The 5,976-nt window shown below is 28.0% G+C and overlaps 1 pseudogene; it reads left to right on the top strand.

Moving 5' to 3' along the window:
- Positions 1-201: 201 nt before the first annotated feature.
- Positions 202-1,060, top strand: LOC111284372 (malate dehydrogenase, chloroplastic pseudogene; annotated as a pseudogene).
- Positions 1,061-5,976: the final 4,916 nt, after the last annotated feature.

Here is a 5,976-nt window from a genome sequence, read left to right on the forward strand (position 1 = left end):
TTATGTAAAAATTTGCAATTGTCAATTTATGATTCTATTTTTAAAGATGACTTCATGGCTATAACTTTAAAAGGATGTGATGTCGTTTTGAAAGTGCAATGGCTAATTTCTTTAAGTCTTATGCTATGGAAATTTTTAACTTTAACTATGTAGTTTCAACATCAATGCCAATGAAAGACACTCAAAGGGTGATAGCTTGGGATGCTTAAGTGTGACATTGCAACAACATCAGTAACTATCTCTTCAATTGGATCAACTATCTTTGTGGAAAGCAGAGGAAGCCCATTTCCATAAACAAAACCTTTTACTCTAAGGTTTATCTCCTACGATTCACTTGCAAGTTTCAATGGCTTCAAGGCAGTAACATCTATTAACTGTGAATCAAAATCCTCATTCCTAGACAAAAAAAGTAGTGTAGTTCTTAGAGGTTCTTTTCGCAGCAAAAGCATAAAAAGTAAAACATAGGATTACCTACAACTGTTGGAACCTTACAAAGTAGCAATACTTGGAGCTGCTAGAAGGATAGGTAGCCATTAGCATTTCTAATCAAGATGTCCTCACTATTTTTTACCTTGAACTTCTATGATACACAAATGTCAAAGGAGTTACTACTGATTTTAGTTATTGCAACATTCCTTCTCAAGTAATGGATTTCACTAACGCTTTTGAATTAAGAAATTACTTGAAAGGTGTAAATGTAGTAGTTATTCCTACTGGAATTCCAACGAAGTCTGATATGACTTGTGATGATCTTTTCAACATTTATGCCAACATTGTGAAAACCTAGGCTATTGTTGATAACTATTTTGATGCCTTAATCTATATTATTAGCAATCTAGTTAACTCCATCATACCAATTGCGGCTAAAATTATGAAGAAAATGGGTGTTTATGATCCTAAGAAGCTTATTGATGTGAATAAAAGTCCTCAAACTCAGTGTATCAAAAGAGAGAATAAATGCAACATTAGTTTATTACCTTTGATCCTTAAAGACAATGATCATTTTTATGGGGATGTTATTATTTTTGCATTTCTTTTGGACTTAGTATTGGACTTGTAAGGCTTGGTATGAAAGGCCTCTAGTTAGCTTTTAAATCTTTATTTCTACTATTTTACTTATGAAGAGAGTAAGCTGTCATTCGAACATCTTAGGATGCAGCTGTCATTCTATTAGTTGCTTATAAAAAGACTAGGATGAAGAGAATTATTCATTCAAAAATGCAATTATAAAATCAATACCTCTTTTTCTCTGAAATTCTTTTTCATTGTTATTCTTCTTCTTCCCTTTTAATTTCTTCCCGATTTTTCCTTGTTGACTTATATTTCTGTTAAACAAATTTTGTTTTGCATCAAGAACCCACCTTTGTTACATAGCACATCTACATCCATTCATTATCCTTTAAAGTTCAAATCAAGTCTTTCCATTCTAACTTTTTTTTTTTTTGATTTCCAACAACATCGCTACCACTATTGCCAATTGCCATGGCTTCTTTCTTCTTTTTTTCATTTGCTAAATTCTATGGTATTAGGGTATTAAAGTAAAAAAAAAACCTTAAAAGATTACATGTTATTTTGTATACTAGTCAAAACATTAGTTTTCATCGAAATGGACAAAAACAAGCCAAAATTCTTGATATTGCACTGTTTTAGCTCGTACAAAAAATGGTACAAAAGTATAACCAAAATACATTAGATTTATTTAAAAATAGTACATACCAATTGAAATCCTTGGGACCGATATGAAATTTATAACTTTGATAGTATGTCATTCTTAATCTTAGTCCATATTTGGTATAAATGTAAATAAATCATAAATTAAGTTCTATATCATATTATTTTATCAATATAAAAAATTTCAAGTAGTTTATTCTATTATCAAATTATAAAAAATACAAAAAATTTAATTGAATATATTGTTAGAAAAAAAATGATTCACTCTTTAATTTTTTTTCTTTTTTCTTTGTTTAATGGTTTTTTTGTTACCTCATTGTTTATCTAGTTCTATTCTCTACTTATATGTACTATTAAAACTATCCCTAATTAAGAATGGGTAACCAGATCATATATGTCATTAAAAATGACTGGGGGTAATTTAAGAAGAAATCTTTTTGATGCTTTACACCCATCTTTTTAAACCTAAACTCGAAACTTTATTAGCCCATCTCTTTACACCCACTTAATTAAACTTTAAAAACTTCTACCTCCTTTGAGAAAATTGAAACAACTCTATTAAACCCCAATGTTCTCCCAAGAACCAAAAAAACATGAAATACTTTTTGAAAAGCTTCAATTGTAGAATGGCCAATGAACATGAACCGAATGATGTAGCTTGCCCCAGGCTTGATAACATTCTAGAATTCTTCAAAGTCATAGTTTCATTTTTTTTTCTCCTAAGATTCAATGGTAATTTTCTCTCAAATTTTTAACTCTTTTTTATAAAATGAATGCATGTATAAATTCACTTATCTATATGATATTCAAATCATATTATTGGCAAGTCTTCATCTTTTTGACCAATCGTCTCATTGGGTTTTTTTCCTTAACATATACTTTAAAGGAGGATATAAACTGACGCATTTGATTTAATGTTAAAACTCTTATTAGCCTAAATATTTCAAATATCATCATGCAAAGAAGCTACCTACGTTGTATTACATTTGAAAAAAAGACAAGCAGTACTAATTCATCGAACTTAAGATCAGTTGAACATTTTTTTCTTTGTTGTTATTGCATTTGTTAAATTAAAGGAACTTCCACGTCTTTAAGTATTTGATATGATTTTTAAGTATTTTTAAATGAACAAAAAGATTTTATGTAGCATAAGAACTTGAAGCTATTTTTTACAGTCACATAATAAAATTGATCTAAACTTTTAGTATTTACTAAGAATGTTTGTTAGCTGCTACATGGTACAGGTTGAGAGTCCAAGGACTACTTACCTCAAGGTTTGTTAGTCTTTATGGCATAACTACTACTTTACTAATAACTGTTAACCTAATATGAGAAGAGGTAACACTTTAGTTTTCAATACTAAAATGTATCATGACCTAAAACAACCAACTAAATTTGCATTGTTTTTCTCCATAGAGAAACAAGTGAGCAATCAGCAACAACAACCTCTTAAATTCTTGAAATTGAAGATTTAAGTTTAGATTTAAGCTCAGATGATGAACTTCCCCTTTTTAATGTAGAATGAGAGTAACCACATCTGAACATCTTATATTTTGATAAAAAAAATACATGCTTTTTTACACTCCAACACTTAGAATGGACCTAATAATAAAAATCATTAAATCACATAACATGTTCTTACCTACTTACTTCTACTAAAACTCTAATTACAATAATGATCATCATTCTATGTTGATTACTCCTTTGTATAGCATGTTCCTGTAGCATGTGCTAAACGCTTCCTTTCAACCAGTCCAATGGATTTTACTTTTTCGATCCCAAAATAAGAAACAGAATCTTCTATTCAAAACACTTACACCAGCATGGATTAGTAACAAATAGAAAGGCTTGCTCACTACATTCACTTCAATAAAAACAAATCCTTCTTAGCTGGCTGGCACCATTATGCTATTGATAATCCCCTTAACCCTCGAGATTAATACATATTTCACAAGATTGAACCACACAAGTTAAACATTTTCTTCTTACACACTGCTTAGCTACACAACCATGAGAACATTGTTGTTCATAGTTTGTTAAATAGCAAATCTATCGCTCTAATGTTTCCATTTTGTCAAACAACTGTTTATGTTCCTATTTTGTCAAAATGTTGTTTAATGCTTATTCTTTAGTATAGAACATCATTTTTTTATAAGTACTAAGCTACTATTTAACGTTTACTACTACATATGGAACATCTAATTGGTTATGTTTGTGATTTGAAGTTAAACTTTATTGAATTGCAAAATATTTACCCTTTCTAAATCCCTACAACTAAGGACAAAAGAATTGACTATTTTACTATAATTTTTATGGATTTAGAAAAATCCAAAAGAAAAGTTAAAGGTGGAGTAATAAAAAGTTATAGGCTTTTTCATATGTTTTTACTGTCTTTCAAGTATTGCCTACAAATTGTATAATTACTCAAGAATAATGAGAAAACATCCCTTTCTTTGGATTGTGACTTAATTAAAAAAGTTGCTTAACACCTATTGTTTTCTTTTAAAATCTCCATTTTTTAATTCCCAAATTGAAAAAAAAAAGAAAAGAAAGATTATTTTTTTAAAATTAAAAAGACAATTGTATTCTTATTGTATTTTGCAATTTCAAATAAAATCATATACAAACTTTATGATTTAAAAGGTTATAATGAAAAAAAAAATGTCATTATAATGTGTCATTTTCTTTTTGCAATTTAACCAAACAAAAATTTTAATAATCCATTATTTTTTTAGTTCACTTTTAACTATCCAAATAAAGGAATAATTAATTGTTTCTTTAAAAACCTTTACTTTTTTTTTTAAATACAATCCAAACATAAGATAAAACTCAACCAAGGTTATTCATGACAATAGCATACCAACCTCCAACAACTAAGGAACCACTAGAGAAATGATTATATGATATAGTTACTCTATGTACGTATATGTCATTTTAATTCAAATTGTGTCATGTAATCACATTTTTAAAAAAGTTCAACTATTACTAAACCATCATAATTGCTTATGATCTGTTACATATTTTAAAAAACAATTAGACAAGTCAATTTCACAAACCCTATCAATGCATATAAAGCACAATGTTTAATGTTACTTTAGCAAATAAGATACCAAAATCCAGGGCCATTGTCACGTTTTAACCATATGAAAACTTATAAACATGCCTAAAATCACTAACTACATACTTGGGCCTTTAGGCAAAGTACCTTAACTAATGCAATATATTTGGCCTTCCATTCCGATATTAGAATCATTTGGTGTATCACTTAAGCTTAGTTTAGTATTGTTGTTATGGTTGGAAAAAACTTTGTATGAAAAAAAAGCATTTGAAAAATGTTGTAAACATTTGTTGTGAAAAATTATGGTTTAAGATTTTTGAGTGTTTGGCATTGTTGTAAAAATTTGCTATGAAAAATTAAAATGTCTAAAAAAGACATAAAGTTGGAAAAGGAAAAATAAATTATTTTGTCAAAGTAAATAATTGAGTCGGTATTTAGTCATTTTGTTTCCAAACCATAAATTTCAAATCACAACTGCACCTCTCAATTAGTTTTTGCTATTGACTCACTTTTAGTGGTAAAAAAAGTGCTTTTAATACAAACTATAATATGTTTAGCATTACTTTTACATTCAAAAGCTATGTTTTAGAATCAAAATGTGATGTTAAATGAAGCGTTGATAGGCAAATTTTCAGTTATTGCTTGGCATTTTGAAATAATCCAAATCCTCTAGAATGAATGACAAAAGAAAGAAAGTTTTAGAATTTCATTTTTCCCTTTAACTAAGAACAATGACTTGTATTGCTTTAAACCTGGAATAGCTAAGTTTTATGGCTTGTGTTTGGCCTTTTAGTGCTATTGCTGAGTTATGGATTTCTAGGTTAGTATGAGTCATCTAGGTATACAATTGGGTGAGCAATTCGTTATTTTGTTTGATTCCTTTTGTTAGAGAATATGCTTTAACTGAAACATCATTACTTATATTGAACTGAGAAATTTAGATATTGATCGATTACTTTCGTATGCAGAATTAATATGAGACTAGAAAATGTTAATGTGTTGTTACAAATAAAATTTTTTTATATTGTCATTTCTATTCATCACATTTTTTATAAAATTGATCTAACAAAAAAAATGAAAGATAAAAAATAAACGAAAATAAAATGCAGATATTTTAATTTGCCTTTTTTCATAAAATTTATCTAATAAAAAGAATAAATACAAAAAAATTAAAAAAAGTAAAAAATAGGGAAAATGAAACAAAGGAAAAATACAAAAAAAATGAAAAGTAAACTCATAGATGACTT

This window comes from Durio zibethinus, chromosome 6 (assembly GCF_047325235.1).
Source record: "Durio zibethinus cultivar Kanyao isolate XHJ-2024 chromosome 6, ASM4732523v1, whole genome shotgun sequence".
Lineage (NCBI taxonomy): Eukaryota > Viridiplantae > Streptophyta > Magnoliopsida > Malvales > Malvaceae > Durio > Durio zibethinus.